Below are 15497 nucleotides of genomic sequence, written 5' to 3'. Positions count from 1 at the left end.
CCCTCAAGCCCCTCAGCCCACTCCCACCGCTCCGGCCCCGGCGCGCCCCACCCAACGCCATGGCCCCTCCGCTGCGCTCCGCGCCGCACCCTACCCCGTTGCCCTGTCACTGCAGCACCGCCTCAGCCCCGCCCGCCGCCCGCCCGGCCCTGCGCCGCCCGCGCTCAGAGGGATTGGCAGACTGCGGGCGCGGCGCGACGCTATTGGCGGAGCGGCCGAGAGCCCGCCCACAGAGCTAGCAGGGTAGTACGTTCGGCGTGAGGCCAGCGGCCGCTCCGTTGCCTCTTTCTCCTCCTCCCCTGGGCCCGCAGGGGAGAGTGACACTCACCAGGCGGCTCTGTCCCGGCGGCAGCCCCCCGCGTCCCCCTGCGCCTCTGGTAAGGGCCGCCGGGGGGCTGTGGCTGCGGGGCTCCAGCTGCGGGGGGTGACTGGGAGAGGGGACACCCCGCTCCGAGCGGGGCGCCCTCTGAGAGGATGGAGGGGCCGCCCGGCTCGGGGGCTCCGGCCTCGCCCTTGTGGGGGTCGCGGGCGGCCTGCGGGGCAGGGAGGGGCTCGAGGGGGCCGAACGGGCTCCTAGTGGGGGAGGCTGCGGCGTTCCGGAGCCCTTCGTGAGAGGCGCGGGGGGGAGCCGGGGCACGGGGAGCCGGGTTGAGCGATTCGCAGCCGGCAGCGCGGGAGCGGGCTCGGCAGGGCCGCGGCGCGGTCGGTGACAGGGGAGCAGCGGGGCGGGCGGGAGGAGGGTCCCGGAGCATCCGGAGAGCATCTGCCTGGCGAAGTTTGCGCATGGGTCATCCCGGAGGAAGCGGGAGCTGCCGGGGAGTGTCTTTGTTGCAGTGCGGGAACAGGCTGAGGTGATCATGGGAGGGCTGCTGCTGGCACAGTTTTGCTGTGAACTGAGCGAACTCCTGTAGAGCTGAGTCGTCTCCCTGCCCGCATCCTAAAAGTCAGAAACGCGTTTTTTGGTCGAGGGCAACGCTTTGAACACGCACATCTCGTTGGGACCTCTGGAAACTTATAACGTGGTTTCCCCCTTTTCCCCGCTATTCTCCTGGTTGGCCGCTCTCCTTCTCTGCTTTATAAGGATGGCTGTGGCGTTGCATCAGGGATATTTGTGCCATAACTCGGAAGCACAGAAGGGATATAAGTCTTTGCAGAGCTACTGCTCGCCTGCCGCTTGGTGCGATGGGTGTGGTGAGCACAGTAGATGCGGCGGCCGCGAGGCCTGCGCGGCCGCGTTGCCCGTCACCGTCAGAGTCAAACAGGGAGCTATTTATATAGAGCGGGCCCGGTTTCAAGATGAGCAAACTTCTTTTAGCAAGAGCAGTTATAAGTATTAAACGTGTACTGAGCACCAGTGTAAGACTGCTGCTAATAAGTTTAAACTCAAGACAAGTGAAATTTTTGGTTCTGAAGATGCTCTACTACTACTGACAGCTCTTTCTAAGGGTATCTTGCTGTACGTGGTATGCTTCGTTGCAAGCTCTGCCCCTTTTAGAGGAGTGTGTTAAGTGCATGATCTGTGAGCATACTGAATCTGCATTTAGATGCTGGAGTTTGGTTGTTTTTTTTTTTTTTTTTTCTGTGGGGTTTTTAGGTGATTCTTGATAACTCTTATGTGTTCCTTCCTCTTATTTTTTTCTCCTAATTCCAGCATGGATATAACAAACTTTTTTTTTTTTTTTTAAACCCCAACGGAAACCAAACCCAAAACAAAGCTGGCACCCTGTTTTCAATGAACCATGATCTTCCCAGCTTACAATTTCAGCAGAGTATCTGAAAGGCTTCTTGACTAATCTAATAGCCATGTTGGTGTGGTCTCACTGTTCTAGCCGGTGGAATAGCAAACCTTGCTCAGTACCTCCTGTACCTTCTTTACACAGGGCTCTATACGCAACTTGGCTGTAGCTTCATTTTGTGAACTGACAGGACTGTGCTGAAGTTTTACAACTGTGAAGCTTTTTTCCTCTTTGCTAAGGCTTCATTATCCCACCTATTAATGGATGTTTTACTGGTATTAGATATATGAGGTGCTGTTGCAGCTTGATGAACTTTTTCTTTACTTGAGAAAGACAAATAAATTTGAACTCAAAAATATTCACTGTAGCAATACAATTACGATAAAAGTGATACTGGCTGGACAGACCTCTGTGTAAAAACTGCTGTAAGTTCTTTGTGTTGGTTTATTTTTCCATATGAGAAGTGGTGAGATTTCTGATTGTCCTCTCCGGTACATTTTGGAGGATTCATGGACTCTTTTTTTATTTTAGATTTTTATCTCTTTTGGCTTTCTCTCATCAGGAGAGATGAGCTTTTTCAATTTTAAAAAGAGCTCAACTGACTTGCTATTGCAACAGCAGCAATATCCTGTCTTTTGTTTTCCTTGGTAATAATTACATGTTGCTGACAAATAATAAGCTTGAAGGCAGAATAGTTGATCTGTTTATGAATGCAATTGTTGACTAAAACTGGAGGATGTGGATATTATTAAATCTGTTTTATGTGTCTCTGCAGAAATGGCATCAGGGAAATACCAGATAATACAAAGAAGTGTTAGTAGTGTGAAGACCACAGCCCTGCAGTTCAGCTAGAGCACAGTGTTGCCATGGGTACAGTTTGTGGGTCACCCGTCGTTCCCCCTGAGTCCTCAGATGATATTAGGAGAGGATTATGTCACTCTTGTCCTTAAAGAGCAAGTGGGAAGCCTGTTAGTAGTATACTTATGCCAGTGGATACTTGTTGAAGCTTTTAATATCTGACTTTATCAGATTGTTTCTTAAAAGGTAATGACTCTGTCAGTCAGTTTACGTGTTGCTGGCTAGTGATCCTCAGGACATTTCTGAGGAGTGTGGAACACTACGGCTCTGCTCTGGGAACTGCCTAACCTCACTCTTGCAGGGTATCTGGAGATCTGTTTTAACAAGTTGCCTAATTTGTCTGTGGGAAACTTTGAAGGTTATGAGTAGCATGGTGGTGTGGATAAATGCTTTGCTTTAGCCGTTGCCCGCTGCTTAGTGTAAGTTCGATGCAGGCAGTGTAGAGAGTAGAGTGAAGAGACCAGGAGGTGAATAATCACACAACAGGCTCCCATAAACTGCTGAAACCATCTTGGACTTATTCTAGTGTCTGTGTGTGCCGTGCCTTACAGTACCAGTAAGTGCCATTTAAAGATGACAGTACTAATTCTGAGGTACTTGGGTTTAGAGTTCAGAGGTTTATTCATATTTGGCTTTAGTGTTTAGTGCCTCATTTGTTTCCTTTTCAGAGACACTAAGCATTTAAGGCTAGGTTTTAAATACGAAGTTATTGCTTAAACTGTTCCTTTTATCATGTTCTTTTTATCATCTATCTTTTCATCGTGTTCATCTACTCCAACAATATAAGCACAAGACAAACAGAAATATGTTGGGTTTTTGAAGGAACAGTAGGTAAAGCTGTGTGGATGGTGGGCCATGACTTGTTTTCCAGTCTTCAGCTTGTTTTGTGGAGTCTGAATACTTGGTTTAAACAAATGAGTTACGTATTCTTCCTGGTGTTTGTAAAAGGGCTGACGCAGCCTTAATTTTAGCGAGTGGCGCTATAATTATATTTGAGGTCCCAACCTCTGTAGTATTTTAGTGGTTACCCCTCTTCCCTGGAAATAAATGAATCTGAGCCATTAAATTAGATTTAAATTCTTGAAAAGTTCAGGTCTACTTTAGACCCATCACTGCTAGTACTGTTTTTTCTCTTGTATGCTGTTCTTAAACTTACCTTCTGTTTACTAAACAGGATGATACAACTATCTGGAGGTATCAACTAAAACGTTGATACCTCCAGCTAGTAACTCACTACTTAAAGTACATTTGTCTCTATGTACATAGTGCTGATGTGCAGACTTCCAAATTCTGATGTATGTCAAACTTATGACTAAGGGAAACCACTGGTCAGACTGGGTATAAGTCTGTCAAGATGAATTTGAGCTACTTGCAATTCAAATGAAAGTGATAGTTACTTAAAAGCCAAATAATGTATAAGTATACCTTGGTTTGGTCCAGAAAAATGACAAATAATTTATTTGGCTAGTCCAGACAGAGATTGGAAGATAAAATTCCAGTCTCATTCTCTGAGAATGAAGAGTTCAAGGCACGTTACTCATCATGTTGTTGCCAGTCTGATTATAGATGGCAAAATTATATTTTGTGAATGTGCTTCTGGAGTTTCAAAGGCAAACCTGAAGAAGCTAATATTGCTCTGAAAGGCAGAGTTATTTCTTGTAGCTTCTTGTTTATACTTCCTGTCCCAGCTAAAATAGATCAATCTTTTGCTTAGTCAGATGTCTGTGTATATGGCTTCCTTGTGTCTTAACAGAGCAATTTAAATGATTTTTCTTTGTGCCCTTTTTTTCTTGAAGGCAAATTAAATTATACTCGGCCGTAGATCAGAGAAATGCAGGGGTCTGTGATAAAAGCAGATGGCAGAACAGGTCAAGTCTTCAGCCTCAGCCATCATCACTGCCAGCATCTGCTGCAGAGAGTTCACCTCCCAGAAGAAAGAGTGGATGTACTTTGGACCCAGTTCTTGAGGAGGTGGCGTAAAAGCTGGTGTGTTGAACAAAGTACAGCCTATGTGAATAATGTATACAGGGAGGCTTGCGCAGCGGCAAACCCATGTTTCCCTCGTGGTGATTTTTGCCAGCCTCCTACAACTCGGAAGCCAATTTCATGACTTACTATTTTGCACATGTAAAAGAATTTCTTGTGGGAAGAAAAGGTCACTGAAAGCAGTTGCTGTAGATGTTATGCAGATTTGAGCTCGGTGACTATAAGAATGAAAGAGTTCTGGCTCATACAAGTGCCCTGTCTTACTCTTGGGGAGACTTCTTAATAAAGCCTTATGTTAGAAATTATTAAATGCCCCATCCCTGGCAGTGTTCAAGGCCAGGTTGGACAGGGCTTTGAGCAACCTGGTCTGGTGGAAGGGGTCCCTGCCCATGGCAGGGGGTTGAAACTGGGTGAGCTTTAAGGTCCCTTCCAACCCAAACCATTCTCTGATTTAATAAAAGACTAAAGTTATTTAAAATTACTGGGATTTCTAACCCTAGGGTATTATGGACACACATTAGCCTGATGCTTACGTTTCTGTTTGTACAGAGTATTTAAGGTCTGGCACTCTTTAAAAAATATATCAGGATAGTGCTACGGGTTTGGTAGGGTGGGAAGGGGGAATCTATTCCTGAACAAGATTAGTCTGGACTCCCCTGAATAAGTTGCTAAATTATGTGTTCTGTCATACAAGCCTATATTTTGTAAATGTTGGTGTGCGGGATAGCAGAATGTTTGCAGTTGTTGCTCTAGAAAATAGGGGAGGTGCTGTGTTAATGGGAAGTGTAAGTCTACTACCTAGATGAAAAATGGATGTTTGTGTAAATGATAGTCTACTCAAACTCCATAGTATGTGTTCTTTCCTTGAAGTACCTGCTGGAAGGGGGGAGGATGTTGGGTTATTTATTCTGTTGCTGTGCGCTTCTGCTCTAGAAATAGTGAGGGAAGAGTCTGATTTTCTTTTTTTTTCCTTTTTTTTTTTTTTTTTTTCCCCTGCTCACCCAACGTTCCTGCTATTAGAAAAGTCTGTTTCTTGGTTCTCTTTTAATCCTTGCTTTGCTGCTTATCAGTTTTCCTCTGAGAGAGCAGCAACCGGTGAATTAATAGTTCCCCCAAGGATTAGCAAGATACTAACTTTGAGATAAAGCTAGCAATGTCCCTGTGATTTGGACAAAACAAGCGGGGGAAAGAAGGTGGGAAATCATTGTAGTTGAATTATTCAGGCAGGTTTGTGTAATGCAATAGGCCCTGTATTAGCTTTCCTTTGCAAAGGTTGGATTTCCACTCTTTGGGAGCGGTAACTCTTTTTGTTAAGAGACTTCAGCACAGACAAACACAGATCTGGAGTCTCTGTACCCTGCCCAAAATGATTGTGTTGGCATGGGGGGCAATTTGATATGTGGGTGGAAAATAAGGTTAAGTATTAGGTATATCCTTGCTTGTTGGATGACGTGACACACATGCTGTAGCTGGAGATTAAAATGGGATGAGTTCACTCCTGCTGCATTCTGGCTATCAAGCTACTCATGTGTAGCTGCAGCAAGCTTCTAGGAGAAGTATGCAGTTAATCACATCCATTAGCATGATTAAAATCCTGATTAGCCTGTGTCACTCACTCCCATTTTCCACCTACACTTTGCCCCTTGTATCTGAAGTATTTGCAAGTAGGAGCATAAGACAGACAGAGACCAATGCAGGCTCAAACCCGAGGCATGGTCACTGGGCTTCTAATTGGATCAAATAATTCTGCTTTTTATTGCTATAGTGAGCAGGTTCTTCAATAAGCTGTACAGCTGCTGTCTGAACATAAAACCCTTAAAAATGGGCCCTGCACAGCTAGAGAATCCTCAGCAAGATTGTCAGGAATCCAGCTGAACATGAAGGAGGCTTGTCTTGCTAGTCAGTCAAGTGCTTATAGTTTGCTAATGTTTCTTATCTAGTGTGTGCTAATGTTTTAATTTTAATGCCTCCATCCCATTTGATGATGATCTCTTCATGTTGGTTGGCGTATTGGATTGGTGCTGTCCTTGCATCAAATGTCTGGGGTTAAGATGGGTTGGTGAGGAAGTCAGCTGTGGATGGAATTCCATGGGAAGGTGACCAGGTTTAGGCTGGAATTAAGGCTAAGGGAACTGCTTGCAGATAGGCTGCTTGGATTTTGACGAGAAGTGAGAAAAGAAAAAAAAAAAAAAAAAAAAAAAAAAAGGAGGTAATTTTGTAACTTCCTTCGTGCAAAAACTCTCCCTTTTTAAAACTACTTTTTGGGGAGATACTGTAAATATTAAGGCTAGATCTTTTTGAAAAAGCAAGCTTCTCTCTGAGTATTAGGTCATACACTTCCAACAGATTCCCGCCTGGGAGTGAGTCATTGTTCCTTTTGTAAAATTGTATTAGAGCTACATCATCCTGAAAAGCTGTTTTTCAGCTGAATTTAGGGTGTTGACACTTGCTTTAAACAAAGTAAAACTATGGGAGCATTTTTCAGATGAATTTCAAAGTATGTTTACATACTCTTGAGTTATGACTCCTGAAATGCTAGAATATGAGATCAATTCCTACTTGTTAGTGAAGGCCCTCTGCTGCTGGGAGTGATGCTTTCTGAGTATGCCTGGTTTCATCCCCCCCCCCCCAAGTTTTGAACCCTCAGCTCACAAATTGAGGATTGTGGTAAATACGATGTTTGTGAAATGCTTAAAATCCTTTGAAAGGAGCAGAAAAACATGCACATGTTTTTACTTGGTCTTATCCTCCCCCCCCAGCCCCCCCCCCCCCCCCCCCCCCCCCAAATTGTCACTTGTTTCTTGCACTCTGGTATGTCTGATGCTTGGAGTTTATTTCCATATTGTGGTTTGCCTTTTTTTTTTTCTTTTTTTTTTTCTAAAACAAAACTGGCTTGTGGTTCTAGTCTTCTTCCATGTTACGCTTTTTCTTGTTACACCAGTGTAACTCTGTGCTGTAAAATGGGTTGGTGATCTGGTGGGATTTCTAGAACTGTTTTTACAAGCTGCATCAGTCCTAGTAAAAGGGAAGTAGAAACAACTAGTTGGAGAAAGGGATGCCCAGCGTACATCAAACTGGCTTTCTGTTGGGAAAAATGTGGAAAAACACTGTCAGGGCACAACAGAGTAAGAACAGCGTAAGCATTAGGGCTTGGAGGTGGAAAATCCAGCCCCAGCCCATACTTACTGTTGATTGGAAAGGCTTAAGCTGACTGGCATGCCAGGACATTAACAGGAATATGGAAATCGTGCTTTACAGACAGTTTTCCTTTAATCCCCTGTGGAAACTACTATGCATCTTATAAGTGACTAGCTATTAGTATTTTAAATTTGACTGGGTTTCAGGCACAGTAAGAGGAAGAGGTGTGCTGTGTGGCAAAAGGTTGTTGCTCGTGGGTTAGACCAAAGGTGCCTCTGGTTGAGAAGTCTCTGATGTCTGCTTAGGAAGTTCTTATGTGCTCTGGTACCATGTGGTGGTACAAGTATGGCTTGAGCTACACTTCAGTAGTCCTGTGAAATTATTAATGATGTTAGGTTTGAAATGCTGTTGGAAATACTGAGGAAAGCCCTATTGCAAACAGCAGCTTACAGGAAGCATTTTAAAGTGTAATTGTTAGCACTGTTCACAGTGGTTTGAAACACTTAATTCCTGCCTGTAGCCTAATCACTGTCCACACTAAGGTTTCTTTCTCTTGGACTGAAATGATGCTGACACCAAACACAGGAACACTGAACTTTTTGTTGTTGCTGGCTGGGTATTTTCCTGTTACCCCTCTCATGGTCTCTTCTTGTTTTTTGTGTTTAACCTTGAATATTCAACTTCTCTGTCTTCTGACTCTCTAAAGGCTGTTTTTCAATTGCAGTTTATTAAATGTAATGCTCTTTTTAAAGATACTGCTAGACTTACCTGCATTGGCCTTAAGGAATCTCGGAACAGTTTTTCTGCTGTCCATAGATACCTAATTAGTAATAGTTAAAGTAACTGAAACTTTACAACTCTGCAAAAGCAAAGAAAAAATCCACAAGCCAGCTCCAGCAGAGGCTTCGAATTAGGCTCTGCAGACAAGGGAGGCAAAGAATGAGACCAAGAACTGAGTGACCGGCTCTTCCCTCCTTTTGACTTTTTGGTGGGAGCAAAAAATTTCTCTTTTTGGTCATGAATCAAAGCAATTAGAAAAAGGATTCTAGATGTTAATAGCTAGATGATTTGGACTCCTTAAATAGCAGGAACTGTGGATTTTAAAGTGATCTAGTTATACAGTAGTAACTTATGACCTGTAGTATTCCTTTGATTATAACATCATATATGCTAATGTTTTCTTCTCTCCCTGGAAAGTCGAAGAGAAACCTCCAGAAAGAAATGTGGGATGTAAAAGGAAACCTTAAAAACGATCTTGAGATTCTGGAGGAAATGTTTGGTCACGGCAGCAAGTGATACCTGTGCTTTCAGTGGCTGCATTCTGGCTGAGGCTTACAGAATGCAGCTCTTGGTGTGTAAGTTGGTGCCACCTACACCAGCACAGTTGGACAGAATGGTGGGACATTGTCATTGTGATGTCTCTAAAACTAGCAGTCATTGTTGGGGTTTAAATCTTGCACAGACTGCTTTTGGGATGACGTGCTGTAGCACTTGTCACCCAGTATATGTATTGGTGCTACTATTGTGACACCACAATGGCAGGAGCTCTGTAGGATGCTGGGGGTGGCTCAAGCTATGTTTGATGTAACAAATTTGCATTTACAGAGGAAGCTCAAATCTGTGTAATCTGTGATGTTTTTTTTTCAGGATCTCTTTATGCTTAAAGCATATATATTTTTTTCCTTAGACTGTGTTTTAAGCATTTAACTTATTTAAGCATTTACAACATGAGAATTAAAGGATAGATCCGTCTCATGTTCTGAGTGGATTTCCCCCCCCCAACTTTTAGGTAAAATGTACCCTTTTTTTTTTTTTTTTTTAATCGGGATTTGAGCAGAGTATGCAGGGCAATAGGATCGAGTGTCACATTGGGGATTACATATTTATCCTGGAGTGACCCTTTTAGTAGCTTGCTTTGGTGCAATTGGTGAATGACTGACTGGATTTGTAGGGATGTATAGCTGCATTAGTACTGGCTTGATGTAACTCTAGCTTATTTGCTCTTGGTCCAAACTATCTTTAGCTTGGGGGTTCACTTTTAAGGAAGAGATCCTATAATTTGCCTCAAACTAGCCTTTTTAGACTTTTATTTCCCTTAAAAGTAATGATGGTTTTACTAGGAATGATAATTCTACATGTGAGTGTAGAAGAGTGTTGTGTGGCATTGGCTGGTTCCAGAAACCAAATCTGTCCAATAAGCTGTGTATTTCTTTGAGACCTATTCATGTTAATGGTGTTTAAAAAAAAATTGATCTGCTATTCTTTTGTTGCATCAGTAGCAGTTGTCCTGTTCTTAAAACTACAGCAATTCTTTAACTTACGGCTTTGTGTGTTATTTTGATGTGTTGTGTCCCTTTGCTGGCAGCTTTTACGAGAGTTCCCTTTCCTAGAATGAGTAAATACGATTTTTAAAGAGTTTGGGAATGTAAAGAAACTCCCTGCAATTTCAAGCTCCATTTTCTCCAGCTAAGATTTTTAACTTGCCAAATTACCGGTAATTGCTGGGATTGCTGACAGACTTACCCTATGGCCACATCCTTCTGCGCTTGTCTCTAAAGGCAACTCTTGCTGGTTCCTCTGCATCCAGTACTGGATCATAGAATCACAGAATGGTTTGGGTTGGAAGGGACCTTAAAGTTTATCCAGTTCCAAACCCCTGCCGTGGGCAGGGACACCTTCCACTAGACCAGGTTGCTCCAAGCCCTGTCCAGCCTGGCCTTGAACACTGCCAGGGAAGAGGCAGCCACAGCTTCTCTGGGCAACCTGTGCCAGGGCCTCACCACCCAAGTAGTGAAGAACTTCTTCCTAATATCTCATCTAAATCTGTAAGTTCAGTAGGATTTTCCCATTTTAATCTAGTGTGCAGTTAATGTGTGCTCCTCTCTGCTGGCTGAATCTCCTAGAATTGTGTTCAGGTAATCGTGAGTTAGTAAATGGTCATGATTCACTAAACAAGCTGAATTTGTCAGTTCACAGCAGATAGCCCCATTGTACCGTAAGTCTCCTTATACTTTTGACAAACATCTTCAGTTCTAAAGTATAGATTTTTTTTTTTTTTTTAATTTTTTTTGATTAATTACCGTGGGCTGTGTTTGTGCTACAGGTTCTTCTCTGAGACCCTACTACTGCTGTGCTCCTCTCCATTTCTCTATTATTTGCATCTGCTTTGGCAAAACTTGCATCTGACCTATGCTGCTGTTTTCCTCCTGTATTTGTGTTTCTTGCCTACCAAATCCTGTGTATAGACCATCTGAATGTATTGAAGGTAGGGTGGCTTTTTTTTTTTTGTGCTCCAAAGACCTTTAAGAAAGGCTGTTTGAGGGTTGAGTGGAGATGTAATTTAATACAGTGCTACTAAAAATCCTAATGCTGACTGACATCAGCTGATGCCGTATCTTATTTAAACATACTGGAGATGTGAAGTTTTTCCCTTGGGGGACTGACTTCCTGTGATAAAATGAGATTCTCTTTCAAAGTAGAGGTCCATGGTTACATAATGAGAGTAGGAAATGGTTCAGAAGTGACATTGGGAGAATAGAAAAGTTATTTTGGTAACTGACAGGAGAATAGGAAGTATGCTCAGGAGCATACTAGTAACTTGAATTCTCTTTGGAAAGTGATAGGAATACATTTAAGGAATTAAGCTGGGGACTGATCTGCTCAGAGCAGTAGAAGGGAGGTTATGTTAAGGACAGAGTTGTACAGTGCACATCTAGGATTCTTCTTAAAAGATTAACTCCTTCCAAACTACTTCTGATCTCCTCAATAAGCTGCTGTGTTGTTCTTAAGCACAGTGTGTCTTGAAGATTGAACCTGTAAGAGCTGTGCTGGCTTTTGCTTTTTTTGATTTGAAGATGTAAATATTGATTTGTTTTTAACTTGTGTGTGGTTTTGTGTTCCTCCAATGCCAGACCAGGGAACTCTTTTCCCCCACCTGCAGTTTCTGTTCCCCCATACCGCTGTGGCAATCTTGCAAAGAATTACGTAGTAGTTTATAGTCAAACCTGGCTTTTAATGCTACTGGGAGGGCAGTATTGACACTTCTAAAGCAGATTGCCTTTACTCAGCAGGCATTATTAAGAGGCAGCGATACAAACTCACCCGGAAGCCAGATGGATTCTGGCAGGGCGTTGCTAAACTTGCTTGAGCCTTCATGGTCTGCTCTTGGAGGAATTCAAATTCAGGGCTGTGTACAAAATACACTCCATGCTGAGAGTGGCCATGCTTGCATGTCTGATGTACGTTTGGATTTAAAACAAAATATTGTTTGTGATTTTTGGATTTAAACTGGAATATTGGTTGTATTTCTTTTGTATAAGGCTCTTCAAAAACAATTTAAGATATTAACTCCAGATATTCACATTTTGTTGTGTAATGAAATAATTTTCTATCTCCTTGCTCATTGTGGTTTTGATCCCTCCTCCCCCCCCCCTTTTTTTCACCTCTTATGCTGTTCTCATGTTTTGTACCAGTTTGTGTCTGTCTTTTCCTCAGTGGAGGAACACAGGCGGGAGGGTGGAAAAGTGACTAACATTAACTTAGTCCTTAGTTCTGTTTGCTTCTCTCCTGCTTCCTCAGTAACCTGTGCTAAATTGTTGAGCTTTGAGATAATGCTGATACTTTCAAAGTGTCATCTTCTGTAAAATAAACAGGGGAATCTGCTTCTCTTGGCTCACAGCTTCATTGGCATTGTATGTATGAAAAAGCAATGCTGTACTCTAGGTAATACATTTGTAGCTCTTGTGGGTACATTCTGAGGTCAGCATATCTAGATTTTTGGCAGAGCTCAAGTATGCTGGTAAGCTCCAGGATGGGGGGTACTCTGAAATGGATGCATACTTCTGGCAACATTTAGTTTTCTTCCTGCAGAGAAGTGTAAAAGGAGATATCAATTTCTGTAGGTGTAGTAAGTTCATGTGTGGAATCCACTTTGAAAATCACAGTTGTTAAAGCCTGAACTTGTAGGTTCTGCCATTCTGGATTTATCAGATGAGATCATCCCTCTGTTTGTCTTATAAACCCCTTTTGTTTGTCAGCTTTCTATTAAAGAAATTGCATGTGGGAGTGGGAGGAACACGGGTTGTCTGAGAGATGTTCCTGGTGGAGCTGTTGGCCTGTCTTAATGAAAACAGTGCTCTCTGTCCTGTGCTGATAGGACCTAAATGCGTGTTGGTCATCATTTTTGCCAATTGTATAATGCTAAGCCCAGATTCCCGTGTTTGCCTGGGATCCCACAGACAAGGCAAGATCCTGTGGAACAAGATACGGTGTGGTGGTGGCTGCAGGTTTGTTTCTGGAAGGACCCTCAATTGCTTTTTGTCTGCGATATGCCTGTAGAATCATTGAATATGCCGAAGACTGATCAAAATTTTTCTTCCTTTGAGTCTGGGGTACGTTTATTTTCTCTAGTATGTAATTTATCTGTAGCCTTATTTTTCAGCAGCCAAATATGCTGACTGTGCCTGTTATATTTCCCAAATGAAATTCTCTGGCAAGCCTCACCTCTAATGTAATTTTGAGGTGCTGATATAATCGAATGGTTGAACGTGGACTGAACAGGAAATTATATAGTGCAAAACCTGCTCTTAAAATCTGTGTGGAATGAAAATTCTTTTTATGTATTTATATATAAATATATTTTATATATTTATTTGCAGTAGGTATTTGTGGTATTCAGTAATTTCACTTTTGCTCATTTTGTTTTAATTGAAGAGAAGTCAATTTATTGAATGCCTGAAGAGAAGGGAGAGAATCAAGACCGATGGTTACATCCTCTTAACATCTCATCAGAATTTCAGTGGGAGTTTTTCAATTCTGTTATAATAATTAAAGATTATGCTGAACTGATTTTTCAAATGTGAGGGGGTAACACAATGAGTACATGAAAATAGCTGATCTAAGTTGGAATGCATTAGATCACCTAATTGTAGAACTGTAAACCCACACATTTTTCTGAACAGTCGTAGCATTACTTAAAAGAAACCTCACAATTTATAAATGGAGGAATAAAGTATAAACACAGATTTGTAAACAGTCCTCTGAAAGAGAAAGTGAACTAGAGGTATTCTCTGCCGGTGAATATTATCTGTCGAAAACCAGATCACCTTAAGTGGTATTGTTCTCCATACTGAATTTTTAATGCATATCTTTAAAGAACAGTAACTCTGTAAGGGACTTGGAGCACCTACATTTTGCCTCAGATTATTTTAAATTTTAAAGTAAAGATCGTTGGATCTAATTATTTATGGTTTGAGTTAAGGTGAAAGATATGACTGCTTTACTATGAGAAGTCAAACTGCAGAGGTAAGCTGTATATCATCAAATTGCAGAATGGTTTGGGTTGAAAGGGATCTTAAAGCTCATTTCATTCCAACCCTCTGTCATGGGCAGGGACACCTTCTACTAGACCAGGTTGCTCCAAGCCCTGTCCAACCTGGCCTTGAACACTGCCAGGAATGGAGCAGCCACAGCTTCCCTGGGCATCCTATGCCAGTGCCTCACCACCACTTCCTCTGAGGAAGAGCTTCTTCCTCAGATCCCATCTAAATCTCCCCTCTGTCAGTTTAAAGCCATTATTCCCTGTGTCCTGTTCTTACCTGCCCTTGTAAAAAGCCCCTCTCCACCAGCTACACTTCCCATTTACTGATATTGGACTTTTTTTTAAAGTAGTATTCTTTCAGCAGGGCTGTTAATGCTTTAAATTCAAGCCTGAAGTTGGTTTTGTTATGATTGGGGGTAGGGGAAAATGCTAGATCAGAGGAATAAATTTGAATGTATTGGATAGGAAATAGAAGGAAATAATTTCACATGAACAGCGGAGGAGTGAAGTAAGTCAGTTAGTTTGATATATTTTTGTAACTCAGCAAGACAGAATTATTCACTCCACTTTCGCAGCATATGAAACCAAAGCCAAATGTAAGAACTACCACAAGTCGGGCAGAAGGTTTACCTCTGTGGATTTGTGCAGCAGCATGTTTTCCGTTTTATCCTGTATTCCTCTTCTCACCGTCCATGCTCAGCTAAGGGTTAAGCGTGGGTTGTCTCCTTTTAACTACATGTGCTGGACCCTTCGGTGCTGAGCAGTAGTGTTTGTGCTGCGGCCTGTGTATGTGTGAAGCGCGTGTGATCCTGTGGGGTGCTTAGATGTTTCAGAGCCTCTCCAGCTGCGCTACCAGAGCTGACCTACTGCAACAAAAAATGCCTGTCCTTCACAGGAGGTAAATAATCTGTAAACAGGGAAGTGCTGGTGGTGTCGAGGAAATAACCTGGCTCAAATGTCTCAGTATCTCCAAATAAAAAAAGGTAATTTTTGGTCACCACTGTTACCTTTGTCCTCACAGTTGTAACTTGCAGGTCACACTAATTGCTCCCATGTCCATGCTTATCTCTTCTGAGAGTTTCTCTTTTGATCTTTCTTAAGTACAGGGGACACAAGTTCTAGATGAAATGTTTCGTATTACTCTTTGCAGAAGCATAATATAGAAAGGGTATTGTATACTGAGGAGACCATTTTCATCCACTAAACATGGATGTAAGTTGTATTTCATGGAACTGACTCAAATCTTATGTTTCTTTAGTCTGAGGATTGCCTGTGAATCATTCTTTGCTAGTTTTTACTTAGTATTACTAACTCATTTAAAGAAAGAAAAGTTGAGTGTGTTGATGCTCACCGACTGATCTGATTAAAGGCAGTCTCTTGCTTTCACGTTTGCTTCATGTAAACTCTAAGTTAATTAATTGACTTATTCATTCTGTGTAGCTAAAGCTGAAAGGCTGCAG

General features: G+C 42.4%; 1 protein-coding gene across 3 annotated transcripts in view; it reads left to right on the top strand.

Moving 5' to 3' along the window:
• Positions 1–305: 305 nt before the first annotated feature.
• MAP4 (microtubule associated protein 4) overlaps positions 306–15497 on the top strand; it is a 166965-nt gene continuing 151773 nt past the window's right edge. For all 3 annotated transcript variants that reach the window (XM_080611880.1, XM_080611881.1, XM_080611882.1), the window contains exon 1: positions 306–377. The gene's annotated coding sequence lies outside the window, so the exon portion shown is untranslated. The remainder of the gene's footprint in view (positions 378–15497) is intronic.

This window comes from Psittacula echo, assembly GCF_963264785.1.
Source record: "Psittacula echo genome assembly, chromosome: 2".
NCBI classification, from domain to species: Eukaryota; Metazoa; Chordata; class Aves; order Psittaciformes; family Psittacidae; genus Psittacula; species Psittacula echo.
The sequence above is the reverse complement of the archived record's forward strand: the minus strand, read 5'-3'. Positions and strand labels throughout refer to the sequence as shown.